The 20,810-nt window shown below is 44.7% G+C and overlaps 1 protein-coding gene across 1 annotated transcript in view; it reads right to left on the reverse strand.

Annotated features, from left to right (window-relative positions):
* Nucleotides 1-20,810, reverse strand: part of LOC311126758 (phosphoprotein associated with glycosphingolipid-enriched microdomains 1-like) — an 82,180-nt gene that overhangs the window by 23,715 nt on the left and 37,655 nt on the right. The window contains exon 2 of the mRNA XM_084158558.1: nucleotides 6,282-6,331. The gene's annotated coding sequence lies outside the window, so the exon portion shown is untranslated. The remainder of the gene's footprint in view (nucleotides 1-6,281; nucleotides 6,332-20,810) is intronic.

Raw genomic sequence — 20,810 nt, forward strand, 5'->3', positions numbered from 1 at the left:
TGGTGGTCCCTGCACGCACAACCCACGTGGAGTTCCAGGTCTCTGGCAGCCTCTGGAACTACCGTTCTGCGGCCAATAAGGCAGAGTTCATCTCAGCCTATGCTACCCTCCAGTCCCTCGACTTCTTGGCGCTGATGGAAACATGGATTACCACAGAAAACACTGCTACTCCTTGTTACGGATACAGGTATCCTGTGTTTTTGTGTGTTTCTACTCCTTCTGCCCTAATCACAGGTGTCCTGTATGTTCCTGATTGGTGGTCGTTGAGGTGTCTGCTGATTGGACCAATCAGTGAACATTCCTGTGCATTGCACCACCTGTTACTCGTTTGTTCAATCACACATTCCATTGTATAAAAACCAGTCTTGTGTTTGTTGAGAGAGAGAGAGACTTTTTCCATATGTGAGTATGGACACGGTGGTGTCCTGTGTATTGTGTACTCACTAAGTTGTTGGTTACCCTGTTGGTAGCTTTGTGTGTTTCTGGGAAAAGGGGAGTTTAAGCTAGTTGCCCTTGGGCGTACATTACCCGTAGGAAGAATTCTGTCTAAAAACACTAGTTAGACCTGAGCGGACCACCCACTGTACTTTTGGATGACTAGCAGTAGCCTAGCGGTTCTTCAGGCAGGCTAGATCAGTTTAGGGGGTTTTACACTATTGTTTCATTTCTTGGGTCCTGCTCAGCCCTTTTTCCCAAACCTTTACCGTGTGTTTAGTAATAAACCATTTATGTTTGACGGTAGTTCATGGTTGTTGTGTCATTTTTGGTTCTCACTGTTCCAGGTCACACTTATAATTTGCATAATTTATGTTACGGGTCTCATGTCCATCCACCCTAGACGTTTAGAGCCACGGGGTTCGTAACATAAAGTGGGGGTTCGTCCGGGATTTGAACGTGCTACTCATGCAAATTAGTAAGTGTCTGGTTCAGTGTTGAGCTTGGCAGCTGTACTACCTGTTTTTTGTGTGTTCAGTAGTCGACGGCTCGTGTTGTTAGTAGGATGGCTACTTTTGAGTTGGAGGCATTTTTGGAAAACCCTACGTGGGAGGTTTTTGAGAATTGCCGTAGAGTGGATCTACAGGTTTTGGCTGACCACTTTTCTGCACCCATACCGAGGGGTTTAGTGAAAGCAGAAGTTAGGGAAGTAGTGCTAGCGATATTGTTGAACGAGCGAGTGCTTGAGTTACCGCCGCCTGAGTCTGCTGCTCCTGTAGGGGAGGTGGTTGCTGTTCCTGTAAGCCCATCAGTGTCTGAGGACGAGGCTAAGGCTCCGGCCACATTGCCCCGTTATGACCCACTCTCCCCACTGACTGACAGTGATGCCAGGATCGATGTCCGCTCGACACGGCTCCAAATGGAGGCGGAAGAGCGGGCACAAATCAGGCTAGACAAGCTGGAAACGCGTAGGCTTGATCAAGAACTGGAGATGCGTAAGATGGAACTGGAGACGCGTAGGCTTGATCAAGAACTGGAGATGCGTAAAATGGAACTAGAGGCAGAAACAGCGAGGTTAGTCTCTGCTCATACTATGCCTGCTAGTGAGCCATCCTCACCAGCTTTGTCATCTGCTACGTTTGATATTAGTAGGCAGATCACCTTGGTACCTGTGTTCAGGGAGTCAGAGGTTGATTCCTATTTCAGTGTGTTTGAACGCATAGCGGTAGCATTGAAATGGCCCGAAGAGGTATGGTGCCTATTACTTCAGTGTAAACTAACAGGTAAAGCCCAAGAGGTTCTGGCAGCGCTACCTCTTGAAGACAGTTTGAATTATGAAGTGGTCAAAGCTACTGTTCTTCGTGCCTATGAGCTTGTTCCTGAGGCATATCGACAGAGATTTAGGTCTCATAAAAAGTCTCCTACTCAGACTTATGTGGAGTTTGCTAGAGACAAAGGAAATCTGTTTGACAAATGGCACAGTGCTAGTAAAGTAACTGATTTTAACTCTCTACGGGAGTTAATCTTGTTAGAAGAGTTTAAAAATTGCTTACCGGAACGCATTGTAGTTTATCTGAACGAACAGAAAGTATCCTCACTGTCGGAAGCGTCTGTATTGGCAGACGAGTTTGTGTTGACGCATAAGAGCGTGTTTTCGGCTCGTACGGAGAGCAGGGCTGCAGAGTTGCTAACTTTTAGTCCTAGTCGACCAGCAGTACATCCAGCACGCCCAAAAGATGTGCGTCACTGTTTCTATTGTCATAAGGTGGGACATATGGTTAATGATTGCTTTCTGCTAAAACGCAAACCGGGGATGCCTCAGCACGCCAGGCCGCCAACGGGTGTTGGGCTGATTCGTACGGTTGTAAGGCCGGAATCAAGACAGAGGCCTCATAGTGAATGTGGTTTGAAAGTCCCTGTCCCAGATCACAGTTATGAACCGTTCATTTTTGAGGGGTTTGTTTCTATATCAGATGACGAAGCGTCTCAGCGTCCAGTTACAATCCTCAGAGATACTGGTGCGGCGCAGTCGTTCATACTCGCTGATGTGTTGCCCTTGTCCAGTAATACATATTGTGGTTCCAGTGTGTTAGTACAAGGAATTGAAATGGGTTTCGTCCCAGTGCCATTGCACTTTGTGAACGTACACTCTGAGTTAGTCAGTGGATTGTTCAGAGTTGGTGTACGTCCTATGTTGCCAGTAAAAGGTGTGACATTTATAATGGGCAACGATATTGCCGGAGGAAAGGTGATACCCGTATTGGAGGTATTGGATAAAAGTGACCAGTCTCTCTCCGAGGAGCTGGCACAGGGTTATCCAGATGTGTTCCCCGCTTGTGCTGTCACACGTGCTCAAGCACGACAAGTGGGTGAAGTGATAGATTTGTAGATCACGATTCTATTCAGAGAGTGTGACCCAGAGGATAGTTCGGGTGCTACCTCTGGTAAGCTGGTGCAGTCTGACCAACAGCCCAGAGAAAGGAAGAAGGATGTGGAACTTGTTGCTGAGGCAATACAGTTACCAGTTACTCGTGAGCAGCTGATCGCTAACCAACAGGTTGACATTAGCCTGGCTAAATGTTTTTCTAGTGTTGTCTCAGAGGAGGAGCTAAAGAAGAAAAACATGGCATACTTCATTGATGGTAATCTCCTCATGCGTAAATGGACATCCCATGTTGACGCTGGCGGAGATTGGAATGCTGTTTACCAAATAGTGATTCCTACAGCCTTTCGACAAAATGTTTTATCCCTCGCTCATGATCACCAGTGGTCCGGACATCTGGGAGTCACCAAGACTTATGATCGTGTTTTGCGACATTTCTTTTGGCCTGGCTTAAGACAAGATGTGGCTCGGTTCTGTCGGACTTGCCACACCTGTCAAGTAGTTGGGAAACCGAACCAGGTTATTTCCCCCGCGCCTCTTTGTCCCATACCGGCCATAGGTGAACCCTTCGAACATGTGATGGTTGATTGTGTTGGACCATTACCAAAAACAAAATCTGGTAACCAGTTTATGTTGACAATTATGTGTGTGGCCACCAGGTACCCAGAGGCCATTCCTCTGCGAAGGATTACTGCTCCGGTGGTGAGTAAAGCGTTGATCAAATTCTTCTCAACTTTTGGATTACCTAAGGTGATACAAACTGATCAGGGTACGAATTTCCTTTCTAAACTTTTCAAACAAGTGTTAAAATCCTTGTCAGTTACACACCGTGTGTCAAGTGCATATCACCCAGAGTCTCAGGGTGCGCTTGAACGTTGGCATCAGACCCTGAAGTCTATGCTCCGTAAATATTGCTTGGAATCTGAGAAAGATTGGGATGAGGGAGTTCCTCTAGTGTTGTTTGCTGTCCGTGAGACAGTACAGGAATCCCTAGGGTTCAGCCCAGCTGAACTGGTGTTTGGACACACCATGAGAGGACCTATGAAAGTCCTTAAGGATCAGTTTTTGTCACAAGAGTTGTGTGTGAAAGAAAATGTGTTGGACTACGTTAGTCGCTTTCGTGAGCGCCTACATGCTGCCTGTGCTCTAGCAAAGGAAGCGCTGTCTTCCTCACAGAAACGGATGAAACGACACTATGACACACAGGCTGTTTCTCGTTCACTGCAGCCAGGTGACCGAGTTCTTGTATTGTTGCCTGTGCCAGGAGCGTCATTGTCAGCACGTTTCTCTGGTCCTTATGTCATTGAAAAGAAACTAACGGAAACTGACTACGTGATACAGACTCCTGATAGAGATCCGCCACAAAAAGGGGTTGGATAATGTGTTGGCAGATGCTTTGTCTCGTGTGTAATGATCTAGGTTTTTTTTTGTTATCCCGATAGGATGATTTGTGAATTTGGGTGTTGTGATAGTACGTGTGTCGCAAACCATTGTGGTTTGCTCTTTTAAGGGTGGGAGTGTTACGGATACAGGTATCCTGTGTTTTTGTGTGTTTCTACTCCTTCTGCCCTAATCACAGGTGTCCTGTATGTTCCTGATTGGTGGTCGTTGAGGTGTCTGCTGATTGGACCAATCAGTGAACATTCCTGTGCATTGCACCACCTGTTACTCGTTTGTTCAATCACACATTCCATTGTATAAAAACCAGTCTTGTGTTTGTTGAGAGAGAGAGAGACTTTTTCCATATGTGAGTATGGACACGGTGGTGTCCTGTGTATTGTGTACTCACTAAGTTGTTGGTTACCCTGTTGGTAACTTTATTAGAATATATTTCTTTATGTGAGTGTGGATACTGTGGTGTCCTGTGTATTGCGTACTTACTTTGTTGCTGATTACCCTGTTTGGTAGCTTTGTGTGTTTCTGGGAAAAGGGGAGTTTAAGCTAGTTGCCCTTGGGCGTACATTACCCGTAGGAAGAATTCTGTCTAAAAACACTAGTTAGACCTGAGCGGACCACCCACTGTACTTTTGGATGACTAGCAGTAGCCTAGCGGTTCTTCAGGCAGGCTAGATCAGTTTAGGGGGTTTTACACTATTGTTTCATTTCTTGGGTCCTGCTCAGCCCTTTTTCCCAAACCTTTACCGTGTGTTTAGTAATAAACCATTTATGTTTGACGGTAGTTCATGGTTGTTGTGTCATTTTTGGTTCTCACTGTTCCAGGTCACACTTATAATTTGCATAATTTATGTTACGGGTCTCATGTCCATCCACCCTAGACGTTTAGAGCCACGGGGTTCGTAACACTCCTACTGCTCTCTCCTCGTCTGACCATGTGTTCTTGCATACCCCGAGAGCATCTGGTCAGCGGGGTGGTGGCACAGGAATCCTCATCTCTCCCAAGTGGACATTCTCTCTTTCTCCCCTGACCCATCTGTCTATCTCCTCATTTGAATTCCATGCTGTCACAGTCACTAGCCCATTCAAGCTTAACATCCTTATCATTTATCGCCCTCCAGGTTCCCTTGGAGAGTTCATCAATGAGCTTGACGCCTTGATAAGTTCCTTTCCTGAGGATGGCTCACCCCTCACAGTTCTGGGTGACTTTAACCTCCCTACGTCTACCTTCAACTCATTTCTCTCTGCCTCCTTCTTTCCACTCCTCTCCTCTTTTGACCTCACCCTCTCACCGTCCCCCCCTACTCACAAGGCAGGCAATACGCTTGACCTCATCTTTACTAAATGCTGTTCTTCTACTAATCTCACTGCAACTCCCCTCCAAGTCTCCGACCACTACTTTGTATCCTTTTCTCTCTCGCTCTCCTCCAACACTACTCACTCTGCCCCTACTCAGATGGTAATGCGCCGTCGCAACCTTCGCTCTCTCTCTCCCGCTACTCTCTCCTCTTCCATCCTATCATCTCTTCCCTCTGCTCAATCCTTCTCCCTCCAATCTCCTGATTCTGCCTCCTCAACCCTCCTCTCCTCCCTTTCTGCATCCTTTGACTCTCTATGTCCCCTATCCTCTCGGCCGGCTCGGTCCTCCCCTCCTACTCCGTGGCTTGACAACTCATTGCGAGCTCACAGAACAGGGCTCAGGGCTCAGGGCTCCGGGCTGAATCCCCCCCCCCCCCCCCCCCCCCGCACACGCAGACACACAGAGAGTGTGTGGTGTGAAACTCCACCCAGTAGCAGAGTGAAAACCACCCCGGCCTCAGTGTCAACATGACATCATAGGACAAATAAACACCCACCAAATTATTATTATTAGAATGATCAGCACTCAGTGGTGGGGACTAAAGACCAGTGCTGAGAAGTGACACCAAGGAGCTATGTATGTAAACATACATACTATAAATAAACTAGTCTTTAAACACTCTACTGACCCTCAGTGCCAGAGTGAGACATATACACTTTTATCACTCCTGTGAGTTACAGTGCAAGCAGAAAGTAAACAGAAACTTACCTTGACACCTTGGTTACACAGGCTGTGGTTATTCACTAGCTCGTCCTTGCCTGCAGAGAGGAGAGAGAGTATTTACTAGCTATGGGAAGTAGCGTGGTGATGTAGAGTAGAGAACTGCAGAGCGTACAGCAGGGTGGGGTATATTGACATGCATGGATGGCACACAGAAATGTATACAGTAACTGAGATGATAATGACTGGGTGACATCATGACATCATCCCACTGCATTCTATGTATCATCTGAGATGTGATCAGGAACGGGCTTTGATAAAAATTCAGATGGGATACTTTGGCTCTTGATTTTCTGGTTTGTCCAGAAAGCTGGTTTATGGGTCATAGGGAGTATACAGTAAGTTATGCCATGCCTTCTCAAGTTCATTTTCCTTGGTGAACAAAAAAAATGCAGAGTTGTTTAAGAATATTTCAGCAAGCAACTCATTGATCGTACTTTCTGGTTACGTCCCAAATGGCACCCTATTCCCTACATAGTGGACTACTTTTGACCAGAGCCCTATGGGCTCTATAGGGAAGAGTGCCATTTGTGAAGCAGTCTATGAGTAACTGCCAGTCAATGGGCGTGTTCGAGAGCATCAAAACCATCATGTATCATGGGTAAATTGTGACTGACTGACTGATCTACAAATAATATTGAGTAGTTATTTATGATGCAAGGTGATCTGTAGATCAGTCAGTGTGTGCTATTGGTCTTCACAGGCCCAAAAAGTTGGACCCGTTCCGAAATGAACCTGGGGCTTTCCCACCCGGACCCGATATGCATAATTAAAATAGTAATAATGTAGAGACCCGTTCTGAACGCACCCGAGGACAACTAGACTCGTTCCGTGTAGACCTGGTCGGATCCAGACCAGGTGAGGGAAGCAGCAGAAAAGTCATTTTTTAACCTACTTTATTAACCGGAGCTGATAAAGCGCAAGAGGAGGGGGAGAGAGTTGACACTAGCAGGCGGGGAAGGGGCCGTACTGTGAGCATGGGGCGCAGGGAGGAGGGAGGGAGACAGCAACCAACCAAGCCGACTCGCTTCTATAGTAGACTAATAGCTGCCATAGCTAGGTTATTTATCATTAAATATGATTACGTAGTACCTGTCTTGGACTGCATCAAACCGCTAATGTTAGCTAGCTAGGCTAACAGACTGCAGTGCATGCGCTTTCTCATCCTACAGTTACAAATAACAACAACTCCATTCAGAATATTAAGTAGCAGCCTACCTGTTGGCTCTTGGTCATTGTAGCATGTCCTTCTACTTTAACTTTTAATTCTGTCATTTAGTTCAATTTTCCATTGGTTAGATATCTCCTAACTTTTGCCACACCTGGAGCGAGGCTCTATGACTGTAGCCTATTGCTGCTTTGATGACTTATGATTGGCCAACAAGCTACACGCCCCACACTCCACTCTCATGAAAAGCAAGAGCAGCAGCATAAATTATATCATTTCTTTCTCTCTCTCTACTGCAGCAGTCACGTTCAGATCTGTACAGGTCCTTCTGGACAAGGCAGTTAAAATTACAAATACCTGAGACCCGTGACAATCATATCAGATCCAACCCAGACCTGTGACATTATTTAGCATTCTGGATCCGGATCCGCTCCTGTCCCGGATCGGGTCTCGGGTATTCGGGTAACTCTAGTGTGTGCCTCTCTCTCTGTTGGCTTGTGAGAGACAGACACACACAGCAGCTAATTACAGACTGACTGACTGGCACGGATACTGCCGTGTCACCATGGCAACTCTGTATTCTCCCCCACCCCTTCATGATTATTTATGGTTCGCGGGCAACAATTATATAAATGTTTTAATCATGCTTCCCTGAACAGCACTGAGTGAAGGGACACAGGTGGAAGAATGATGATGATGAGGTTCCAGCTCCATCTGATGTTTAGAAACTCAGTAGAGACCAATAATAATAACTCTCATCCCATTCCCTAGTCCAATAATAATAACTCTCATCCCATTCCCTAGTCCAATAATAATAACTCTCATCCCATTCCCTAGTCCAATAATAATAACTCTCATCCCATTCCCTAGTCCAATAATAATAACTCTCATCCCATTCCCTAGTCCAATAATAATAACTCTCATCCCATTCCCTAGTCCAATAATAATAACTCTCATCCCATTCCCTAGTCCAATAATAATAACTCTCATCCCATTCCCTAGTCCAATAATAATAACTCTCATCCCATTCCCTAGTCCAATAATAATAACTCTCATCCCATTTTGTCCTTCACAAGCTTATAACACCAACAATTTCAATTATTTCATATATATTTTTGGGAAAACAATCAAACAGGATATCTACGTGAAGCTAACTCAGAAGAAAAGCAGAATAACTCTTCCAGCTCATCTTCTTCCCAGTCTGTCCATTATACCTTTTCCCCTTTAAAAACTGAATACACACCAAAGACAGCTACATTCTTTCATATATTTTACATTGTGAAAAAACACCCTCCAGACCTCTGTGTGAGACTAAATGAACCCAGCAGCAATAAGCCCCAAGCCACAAAGTGCTCTCCTCTCTCCTCTCACTCTCCTACCTGAAACAAGAAATCCCTCCACACTCCAGTCTTAATATGAGAAAAACAGAGTCTTGGAAGAGAGAGAAGAGAGAGAAGAGAGAGAACGTTCTATTCCCTGCCATAGAAAATAACAAAATGGAAAAGCCATTTAAAGTAGGAATGTGTTTAGACTGGAGCGGAGAGGCCTCCTGCTTTCGGCCCAGCAAACACACACACACGCACGCACACAGACACACACACGCACACAGACACACCAGCTCTGACTGCAGCGACCCGCCGCCCAGCGCAGCACCACGGGCCTGCAGACTCAGGGACCCCTGCAAAATCACAGCCTCCATCTGCACCGTACAGTATTCCTCCGCACTAGAACATAACGCTACCTCTGTGAGCAGTGTGTGGCTTGCTAGCCGCAGGCTGATGGTCTGAGAGAGCGACATATGCACACTGGCACGCCCGCGGAACACCACCTTCTCTGTGTGAGTACACACACACACACACACACACACACACACACACACACACACACACACACACACACCACACTCACACACCACACTCACACACCACACTCACACACTCTGAAACGCATAGCTGGATGGCTCTTGAGAACTCTTCCCAGGGAGGACTCTCATGTGAGAGCCAGAGGCATTTCCTGAATAAAGAATTAGATATGAGAATAGGCTAAAAAGCTCACTCTGGAATAATAATACAATGAGGAAATTTGGGTTTGGGGGGGGGTTGTTATTTTATAAGTAATGGGCTTTTGTGGACAAAGATTAGGTGGAAGTGAGAGTGTGCTCAAAAGTGCACTTTCATATAATAACCTTTTTTTTTTGTACAAGCAAAGCAAATAAAAAAGTGATGACTAAAATGTATTCAAAGTTATGCAAATTGTTTGCATTTTGAAGAAATCCTATGCCTCATTTTCGTGAAATTAAACTTCCATGGCACTCTTGTTGTGTGAGGGAATGTTTCATACAATACAAGGGATTCTTACATTCTTGTATCAGACACAAATTCCTCTGTGACGTTCTTCAACTTGACAGAGTGAGAGCAGAAAGACATGTCCAACAAAGACCAGCTCTAACAGGTCCTTCTCCGCCTCTCATCAGGATTTCATGCCATACAGCATATGTTGCTGTCTCTCTGTGTGTGTGTGTGTGTGTGTGTGTGTGTGTGTGTGTGTATATATATATATGTGTGTCTGCTTGTGTTTGTCAGTCTGACAGGCCTAATGATAATCAATGCCACGCTAATCAGCATGTGTCACCCTCTCTCCCCCATGATGCCTCTGGGCAAGTCCTCACACCTCGTGCCCCCCTCCCTGACACACCCCTCATCTGACCACGCTCGCCATCTTGTGTTCTGTCCACGGCTCCGTAGGGCCATGTGTCTGAGTGGTGGGGGGGGCTAGAAACACAACTGTAAGAGCTAGAAACAAGCATTTCGCTTACCACCAAGTACTAAGTCATGTTTTGCAGAGGGGTCAAATACTTATTTCCCTCATTAAAATGCAAATCAATTTATAACATTTTTGACATGCGTTTTTCTGGATTTTTTTGTTGTTATTCTGTCTCTCACTGTTCAAATAAACCTACCATTACAATTATAGACTGATAATTTCTTTGTCAATGGGAAAATGTGTTTCCCCTCACTGTGTGTATATATCTATATATATATATCTATATATATATATATATATATATATATATATATATATATACACAGTGGGGAGAACAAGTATTTGATACACTGCCGATTTTGCAGGTTTTCCTACTTACAAAGCATGTAGAGGTCTGTAATTAACAAAAATCCAGAAAATCACATTGTATGATTTTTAAGTAATTAATTTGCATTTTATTGCATGACATAAGTATTTGATCACCTACCAACCAGTAAGAATTCCGGCTCTCACAGACCTGTTAGTTTTTCTTTAAGAAGCTCTCCTGTTCTTTTAGATTCCGTCTCTCACAGTTGAAGTGTGCCTATGATAAAAATTACAGACCTCTACATGCTTTGTAAGTAGGAAAACCTGCAAAATCGGCAGTGTATCAAATACTTGTTCTCCCCACTGTATATACACTACAAAAGTTTTAGAACACCTACTCATTCAAGGGTTTTTCTTTATGTTTACTATTTTCTACATTGTAGAATAATAGTGAAGACATCAAACCTATGAAATAACACATATGGAATCATGTAGTAACCAAGAAAGTGTTAAACAAATCAAAATATATTTTATATTTGAGATTCTTCATAGCCACCCTTTGCCTTGATGACAGCTTTGCACACGCTTGGCATTCTCTCAACCAGCTTCACCTGGAATGCGTTTCCAACAGTCTTGAAGGAGTTCCTACATATGCTAAGCACTTGTTGGCTGCTTTTCCTTCACTCTGCGGTCCGACTCATCCCAAACCATCCCAATTGCGTTGAGGTCGGGGGATTGTGGAGGCCAGGTCATCTGATGCAGCACTCCATCACTCTCCTTCTTGGTAAAAAAGCCCTTACACAGCCTGGAGGTGTATTGGGTCATTGTCCTGTTGAAAAACAAATGATAGTCCCACTAAGCCCAAACCAGATGGGATGGCGTATCGCTGCAAAATGCTGTGGTAGCCATGCTGGTTAAGTGTGCCTTGAATTCTATATAAATCACAGACAGTGTCATGAGCAAAGCACCCCCACACCATATCACCTCCTCCTCCATGCTTTACGGTGGGAACTACACAAGCGGAGATAATCCGTTCACTCACACCGTGTCTCACAAAGACACGGCGGTTGGAACCAAAAATCTCCAATTTGGACACCAGAACAAAAGGACAAATTTCCACCGGTCTAATGTCCATTGCTCGTGTTTATTGGCCCAAGCAGGTCTCTTCTTCTTATTGGTGTCCTTTAGTAGTGGTTTCTTTGCAGCAATTCGACCATGAAGGCCTGATTCACACAGTCTCCTCTGAACAGTTGCTGTTAAGATGTGTCTGTTACTTGAACTCTGTGAAGCATTTATTTGGGCTGCAATTTCAGAGGCTGATAACTCTAATGAACTTATCAATGGTGGCTACAGTGAGGGAAAAAAGTATTTGATCCCCTGCTGATTTTGTACGTTTGCCCACTGACAAAGACATGATCAGTCTATAATTTTAATGGTAGGTTTATTTGAACAGTGAGAGACAGAATAACAACAACAAAAATCCAGAAAAACACATGTCAAAAATGTTATAAATTGATTTGCATTTTATTGAGGGAAATAAGTATTTGACTGCAAAACATGACTTAGTACTTGGTGGCAAAACCCTTGTTGGCAATCACAGAGGTCAGACGTTTCTTGTAGTTGGCCACCAGGTTTGCACACATCTCAGGAGGGCTTATGTCCCACTCCTCTTTGCAGATCTTCTCCCAAGTCAGGTTTCGAGCCTGAAGTTTGGCATCTCGAACCTTCAGCTCCCTCCACAGATTTTCTATGGGATTAAGGTCTGGAGACTGGCTAGGCCACTCCAGGACCTTAATGTGCTTCTTCTTGAGCCACTCTGTTCTTCTTGAGCCACTCCGTTCCTCCGTTCTCATGATCATTGCAACTCCACGAGGTGAGATCTTGCATGGAGCCCCAGGCCGAGGGAGATTGACAGTTATTTTGTGTTTCTTCCATTTGCGAATAATCACACCAACTGTTGTCACCTTCTCACCAAGCTGTTTGGCGATGGTCTTGTAGCCCATTCCAGCCTTGTGTAGGTCTACAATCTTGTCCCTGATATCCTTGGAGAGCTCTTTGGTCTTGGCCATGGTGGACAGTTTGGAATCTGACTGATTGATTGCTTCTGTGGACAGGTGTCTTTTATACAGGTAACAAACTGAGATTAGGAGCACTCCCTTTAAGAGTGTGCTCCTAATCTCAGCTCATTACCTGTATAAAAGACATCTGGGAGCCAGAAATCTTTCTGATTGAGAGGGGGTCAAATACTTATTTCCCTCATTAAAATGCAAATCAATTTATAACATTTTTGACATGCGTTTTTCTGGATTATATGTTGTTATTCTGTCTCTCACTGTTCAAATAAACCTACCATTAAAATTATAGACTGATCATTTCTTTGTCAGTGGGCAAACGTACAAAATCAGCAGGGGATCAAATACTTTTTTCCCCTCACTGTATTTGAAGAATCTCAAATATAAAATATATTTTGATTTGTTTAACACTTTTTTGGTTACTACATGATTTCATATGTGTTATTCCATAGTTTTTATGTCTTCACTATTATACTACAATGTAAAAAATAGTAAAAATAAAGAAAAACCCTTGAATGAGTAGGTGTGTCCAAACTTTTGACTGGTACTGTATGTATGTATGTATGTATGTATGTATGTATGTATGTATGTATGTATGTATGTATGTGTGTGTATATATATATATATATATATATATATATATATATATTTTGCACCAAAGCGATAAAAAAAACTAAGACAGGAAACAGAGAACTTCTGACACAGTGACACACCCATCCCTAAGACCTGTCTGTGGGCCATTCATACAGTATAATACAGCCTTTCAGGATGCTGTCCCTCCGTGGCCCTGCCCTGTCTAAGACAATACCATCAGCTAGCTAGCTAACGCCACAGCTAATACCATACCAGAGAATACCATCAGCTAGCTAGCTAACGCCACAGCTAATACCATACCACAGACAATACCATCAGCTAGCTAGCTAACGTCACAGCTAATACCATACCAGAGAATACCATCAGCTAGCTAGCTAACGCCACAGCTAATACCATACCACAGACAATACCATCAGCTAGCTAGCTAACACCCCAGTTAATACCATACCACAGACAATACCATCAGCTAGCTAGCTAACGTCACAGCTAATACCATACCACAGACAAGATAGCGTAGCAGTGCGGTCGTGTTCTCTTGTGTGTCCATGTAAATAGCCTGTTTTTTGTATTTTTTTTGTATTTTACGGATATATTTCCCTATCACACTTTTCATCCTTCTACTAAATATACTTTCCTGCAACCCGCCTCATTCAATGCGGAACGGATTCTATTATTTACTCACCTTTATCTAGAATCTCCAGTTGAAACTAGCCAGCCAGCTAACTAGCTAACTAGCTACTTGCTATTAGCCGCCGTTAGCGGTTTTCACCCAGAACATCGGATTTTCTGCCGGAATAACTGAATCACTGGACCATAACACCGGATCTAGCTAGCCGCACCCGAATGGATGTCGAATGGATGTTGCTGTAGGCTAATCACCACTGCCCCCGTAGCACCAGTTAGCCTTGAGCCTTGAGCTATCCCCGGCTATCTACCTCTCTGTCTACCGGACGGGAGTAGCCAGCTAACCAGCTAACTAGCTACTTGCTATTAGCCACCGTTAGCTGCTTTTCTCCATTGTCCGTGGCCTGCACTACCTACCAGCCAGCTCTAGCCTGGACTATTATCGGCCAGTCTGCACTGTCTGCACAGCGAGTTATCGACCCAGAACCTATCAGATTTTCTGCCGGAATCACTGAATCACTGGACCATTAACACTGGATAATCACAACTAGCTAGCTGCAACCAAATGAACGTTGTTGTTGGCTAATCAGCCTTGAGCTAGCCTTGAGTCAGGCCCATCTCCCGGCTATCTACCTCTCTGTCAACTGGACGGGACCTCCTAGAGTCGACACGGAGCCCTGCCGATCCATCACGACTGGTCTGCCGACGTAATCGTCTGTGGTTTCAACAGGCTTCCCGTTGCGTCGACCACGAAGATCCATCTGCTAGCCCCGGCCCGCTAGCACATGCAAACTACAACCGTGCTTCCTGCTCGCTGTGCTGAAGCACCAATTTGAACTGCTCTCGGACATATTGCAGCACATATTGCTGTTCACTGGACCTTATGATCACTCAGCTGCACAGCTGATGCCTGCTGGACTGTTCCTTTACACGGTACCCTGTCCTGTTTATTCTGTTTAGCCTCAGCCCAAACTTTATCGCCATTACCAGTTGTTGTCTTAGATCTCTCTAATGACACCTGTGATTGCTTTATGCCTCTCTCCCATGTCAATATGCCTTGCCTATTGCTGTTCCAGTTAGTTCTTATTATACAATTTCACTGTAGAACCCCAAGTCCCTCTCAAACTCCCTCAAATAGTTCCTTTGTTCCACCCCCCATACACGCCGAGACCGGCTCAATCGGTGCCTCCAGTGATGCTATCTCTTTCATTGTTACCCAACGCTTAGGTTTACCTCCACTGTACTCATATCCTTCCATATCCTTGTCTGTACATAAAGCCCGGATATCTGCCCCCTTTATTCTCTGTTCCCAACGCACTAGAAGACCAGTTCTTAAAGCCTTTAGCCGTATCCTTATTCTAGTCCTCCTCCGTTCCTCTGGTGATGTAGAGGCTAACCCAGGCCCTGCAGCCCCCAGTATCACTCCTACTCCCCATGAGCTATCATTTGTTGACTTCTGTAACCGTAAAAGCCTTGGTTTTCTGCACGTTAATATCAGAAGCCTCCTTCCTAAGTTTGAGTTATTCACTGCGTTAGCACACTCCGCCAACCCTGATGTTCTAGCAGTGTCTGAATCCTGGCATAGGAAGGCCACCAAAAATTCTGAAATTTCCATCCCCAACTACAACAATTTCCATCTAGATAGAACTGCCAAAGGGGGTGGCGTTGCAATCTACTGTAGAGATAGCCTGCAGAGCTCTATCATACTATCCAGGTCTGTGCCCAAACAGTTTGAGCTTCTACTTCTAAAAATCCACCTTTCCAGAAATAAGTCTCTCACTGTTGCCGCTTGCTACAGCCCCCCCTCAGCCCCCAGCTGTGCCCTGGACACCATATGTGAATTGATTGCCCCCCATTTATCCTCAGAGTTCGTACTGCTTGGTGACCTAAATTGGGATATGCTTAACACCCCGTCCATCCTACAATCCAAACTAGATGCCCTCAATCTCACACAAATTATCAACGAACCTACCAGGTACAACCCTAAATCCAAAAACATGGGTACCCTCATAGATATCATCCTGACTAACTTACCCTCTAAATACACCTCCACTGTCTTCAACCAGGATCTCAGCGATCACTGCCTTATTGCCTGCATCCGTAACAAGTCCGCGGTCAAACGACCACCCCTCATCACTGTCAAACGCTCCCTAAAACACTTTAGCGAGCAGGCCTTCCTAATTGACCTGGCCCAGGTATCCTGGAGGGATATAGATCTCATTCCATCAGTAGAGGATGCCTGGTTGTTCTTTAAAAGTAATTTCCTCTCAATCTTAAATAAACATGCCCCATTCAAAAAATACAGAACTAAGAACAGATATAGCCCCTGGTTCTCCTCAGACTTGACTGCCCTTGACCAGCACAAAAACATCCTGTGGCGTACTGCATTAGCATCAAATAGCCCCCGCGATATGCAACTTTTCAGGGAAGTTAGGAACCAATATACACAAGCAGTTAGGAAAGCAAAGGCTAACTTTTTCAAACAGAAATTTGCATCCTGTAGCACTAACTCCAAAAAGTTTTGGGACACTGTAAAGTCCATGGAGAATAAGAGCACTTCCTCCCAGCTGGCCACTGCACTGAGGCTAGGAAACACTATCACCACCGATAAATCTACAATAATCGAGAATTTCAACAAGCATTTTGCTACGGCTGGCCATGCTTTCCACCTGGCTACCACTACCCCGGCCACCAGCTCTGCACCCTCCGCTGCAACTTGCCCATGCCCCCCCCCTGCTTCTCCTTCACACAAATTCAGACAGCTGATGTTCTGAAAGAGCTGCAAAATCTGGACCCCTACAAATCATCTGGGCTAGACAATCTGGACCCTATTACTAGCCTGTTCAACCTCTCTTTCGTAACGTCTGAGATCCCCAGAGATTGGAAAGCTGCCGCGGTCATCCCCCTCTTCAAAGGGGGTGACACTCTAGATCCAAACTGTTACAGACCTATATCCATCCTGCCCTGCCTTTCGAAAGTTTTTGAAAGCCAAGTTAACAAACAAATCACCGACCATTTCGAATCCCACCGTACCTTCTCCGCTCTGCAATCCGGTTTCCGAGCTGGTCATGGGTGCACCTCAGCCACGCTCAAGGTCCTAAACGATATTATAACCGCGATCGATAATAGACAGTACTGTGCAGCAGTCTTCATCGACCTGGCCAAGGCTTTCGACTCTGTCAACCACCGCATTCTTATTGGCAGACTAAATAGCCTTGGTTTCTCAAATGACTGCCTCGCCTGGTTCACCAACTACTTCTCAGATAAGAGTTCAATGTGTCAAATCGGAGGGCCTGTTGTCTGGACCTATGGCAGTCTCTATGGGGATGCCACAGGGTTCAATTCTTGGGCCGACTCTTTTCTCCGTGTATATCAATGATGTCGCTCTTGCTGCTGGTGACTCTCAGATCCACCTCTACGCAGACGACACCATTTTGTATACATCTGGCCCTTCATTGGACACTGTGTTAACAAACCTCCAAACGAGCTTCAATGCCATACAACACTCCTTCAGTAGCCTCCAACTGCTCTTAAACACTAGTAAAACTAAATGCTCTTCAATCGAACGCTGCTGGCACCCGCCCACCCGACTAGAATCACTACTCTCGACGGGTCTGACCTAGAGTATGTGGACAACTACAAATACCTAGGTGTCTGGTTAGACTGTAAACTCTCCTTCCAGACTCACATTAAGCATCTCCAATCAAAAGTTAGATCTAGAATAGGCTTCCTATTTCGCAACAAAGCCTCCTTCACTCATGCTGCCAAACATGCCCTCGTAAAACTGACTATCCTACCGATCCTTGACTTCGGCAATGTCATTTACAAAATAGCCTCCAACACTCTACTCAGCAAATTGGATGTAGTCTATCACAGTGCCATCCGTTTTGTCACCAAAGCCCCATATACTACCCACCACTGTGACCTGTACGCTCTTGTTGGCTGGTCCTCACTACATATTCATCGCCAAACCCACTGGCTCCAGGCCATCTATAAATCACTGCTAGGCAAATCCCCGTCTTATCTTAGCTCATTGGTCACCATAGCAACAACCACCCATAGTATGCGCTCCAGCAGGTATATCTCACTGGTCATCCCCAAAGCCAACACCTCCTTTGGCTGCCATTCCTTCCAGTTCTCTGCTGCCAATGACTGGAACGAATTGCAGAAATCTCTGAAGCTGGAGACTCTTATCTCCCTCACTAACTTTAAGCATCAGTTGTCAGAGCACCTTACCGATCACTGCACCTGTACACAGCCCATCTGAAATTAGCCCACCCAACTACCTCATCCCCATATTGTTATTTATTTTGCTCATTTGCACCCCAGTATCTCTATTTGCACATCATCTCTTGCACATCTATCATTCCAGTGTTAATACTAATTGTAATTATTTTGCACTATAGCCTATTTATTGCCTTACCTACTACATTCGCACACACTGTATATATATTTTCTGTTGTATTTTTGATTTTATGTTTTGTTTTACCCCATATGTAACTCTGTGTTGTTGTTTTTATCGCACTGCTTTGCTTTATCTTGGCCAGGTCGCAGTTGTAAATGAGAACTTGTTCTCAACTGGCTTACCTGGTTAAATAAAGGTTAAATAAAATAAAAAATAAAAATACCATCAGCTAGCTAGCTAACGCCACAGTTAATACCATACCACAGACAATACCATCAGTTAGTTCGCTAATGCCACAGCTAACCAACCGGGACTAATCTAGTTTGGAACATGGTGCAAACAGTCAGGGGGGACGCCAAGAGAGGACACACGCACACGCCGACTGTCCGTTCCATGGGTCAGTGCCTGATGCTCGCCAGACCTTCCAGTAGCGTCTAATCTAAACCAATCAATGGTTGTCTCAAGGGGACGTGGCGAGAAGGAAACCTTCCAATTAAAACAGTCATTGTTAATCAACGGAATATGTCGGGCGGTGTAGCCATGGAGACGGTGATGGTCCCACGGGTTGATGTTAATGGTCTGGCATGGAGGAAAATTGATCCGTCTTGTTTTTCCCCTAAATGGGAAGCAGTCGGGCGGACAGACTGCATCATTTAGAGGGCTGCTCTGGATTTTTGGTTTCCTCTCATTTCTCATCTACAAGAGGGTGCCATTCAGGGCTGCTTGAATGGATGATTTTATCTTCTCGTCTTTGAGTCCCTTTTCTTTATCTCTTTTTCTTCATATCCATCTGGGTTCTTTCTCTTCCTCTTCAGAGTCCCCCTCTCTTTCTCTTCTCTAAAGATGCCTGTCCAGTTTACTTTAAACAAGGAATTAAAGAAATGAAATGGCAGGGTAAGGGTATGGGACAGCCAGTGCCCATTTGTTTAACTGAGAGACGCTTCTCTAAAATAAGACATATTTTTCAACAGAAACCTTCAACCCTTCTAGGTCTCTTGAGGACAGGGCTCCATCCTCCCCACTCACAAAAACAAAAGCATGCACACACACCCTGTTGCTTTTTCTTCGTCCAACCAGTCGACCAAAACCTATTCAAATGGGATTAATGCAAAGCTGTGTACTATTCACAGGAAGAAAAAATAAGCCTATACAGAGTCTAATGGTTAATAGTGCAGGAAGCTTAGTGAGCTACTGTTAACATTCCACACACACACGCACACACAGAAGATTCTTTCAGCCAAAAAATATCCCATCCAACCACATTAAGTGGAAACAGAGGGTATGGATAACACCACGCTGCCTGCCTTTCTCTCTCTATGAAGCCAGTTAAGGAACTGAGAAAGTAAAACAAACCAAATGTAACTCTAGCTCTCACACACAGCATTCCACTAGAGTTAGAGGTTGAACTGCTCTTCTGGGGCTCAAAATGGGGGTTTGTATGGCTGGCAGGTTACTAAAGGAGTGCTGTATCCCCCTTTTCTTCCTCTCCTTTTCTCTCCCTCTCTCTTGGCTCGCTCTCAGTAGTGTCTGCATTCAGGGCATGCTGCTCTGCCCTGCTCTGCTCCACTGTGTGTCCTTGGTTCAGATAGCAGACAAACAATACTGTCTGTCAACCATTAACACACTATAGTCTGTAGTCTAGAGACTTCTCGTTCTCTATTTTTATCCGTTTCTGCTCTAGGCTCTCTAACGCTCTATTTCTCTCTCTCTTTTTCTCACTTCCTCTTTCTCAGTTCCTCCATCTGGTCAACACCGAAAAGGAGGAAACATATTCATCATTATAATATGAAGTCAGTTTGTCGTCTCTATTTGGAGAGCGTGAGAGTTAAACATCCAACCACAACATGACACTAAACCTAAAATGAATATTCTCATAATCCCTTTTAGAATTTTGAGTAGTACCAACTGCTCAGGGTCTAACAATCATTTGTTGAAATTGAATATGAGCTCAAACTAAATATGTTGTAGTGCAGCTTTTATCTATATTGCAAGTCAGCCGAGTCGGCCATTAAGATCACAATGCGTGGTCTAAATTAATAACGAGAGAGACTACACATTGTCACAGTCCCAGTGATTGTCACACATCCTCGTGGGGGGGGGGGGGGGGGGGGGGGGGGGGGGTTTGGGCTGATAATAACACAAAGACTACAAAGAAAACCTCAGTGTGTGTTTCTGAGGGGGATTGTGACATGTTGCGGTAGTCTTAGACTTATCAGTCAGTTAAGTATGAAGGCACACATGCCTGTTGATATCTCTTCAGCATCTCAAAACTGATAGAAAAACAAGAGGCTTGCTATCCCACGAAAAGGAATCCAAGAAACACTACAGACACAAAGGGTAAAATATTCTTGGAGGATCCAAGAGATCAAGGGAATGTTATATTTTAATTAAGAAAACTACAAATTTTCCCTAATGTGAGTCAACAGCACTCAGCACTAAAAAGCGTGGAGTTGTCTTTGAGGCAGAGTGTTGCTGCTGGATCTTTGGAAATGAGAGGTGCAGATTACCACTGATAGGGCAGAGCAGGTCTTTATTCAACAGGAGACATTATGATGTGCTGCATAACAGGGGATTTTCAGGATTAA

Source organism: Coregonus lavaretus, assembly GCF_964263955.1.
Source record: "Coregonus lavaretus genome assembly, chromosome: 3".
Lineage (NCBI taxonomy): Eukaryota > Metazoa > Chordata > Actinopteri > Salmoniformes > Salmonidae > Coregonus > Coregonus lavaretus.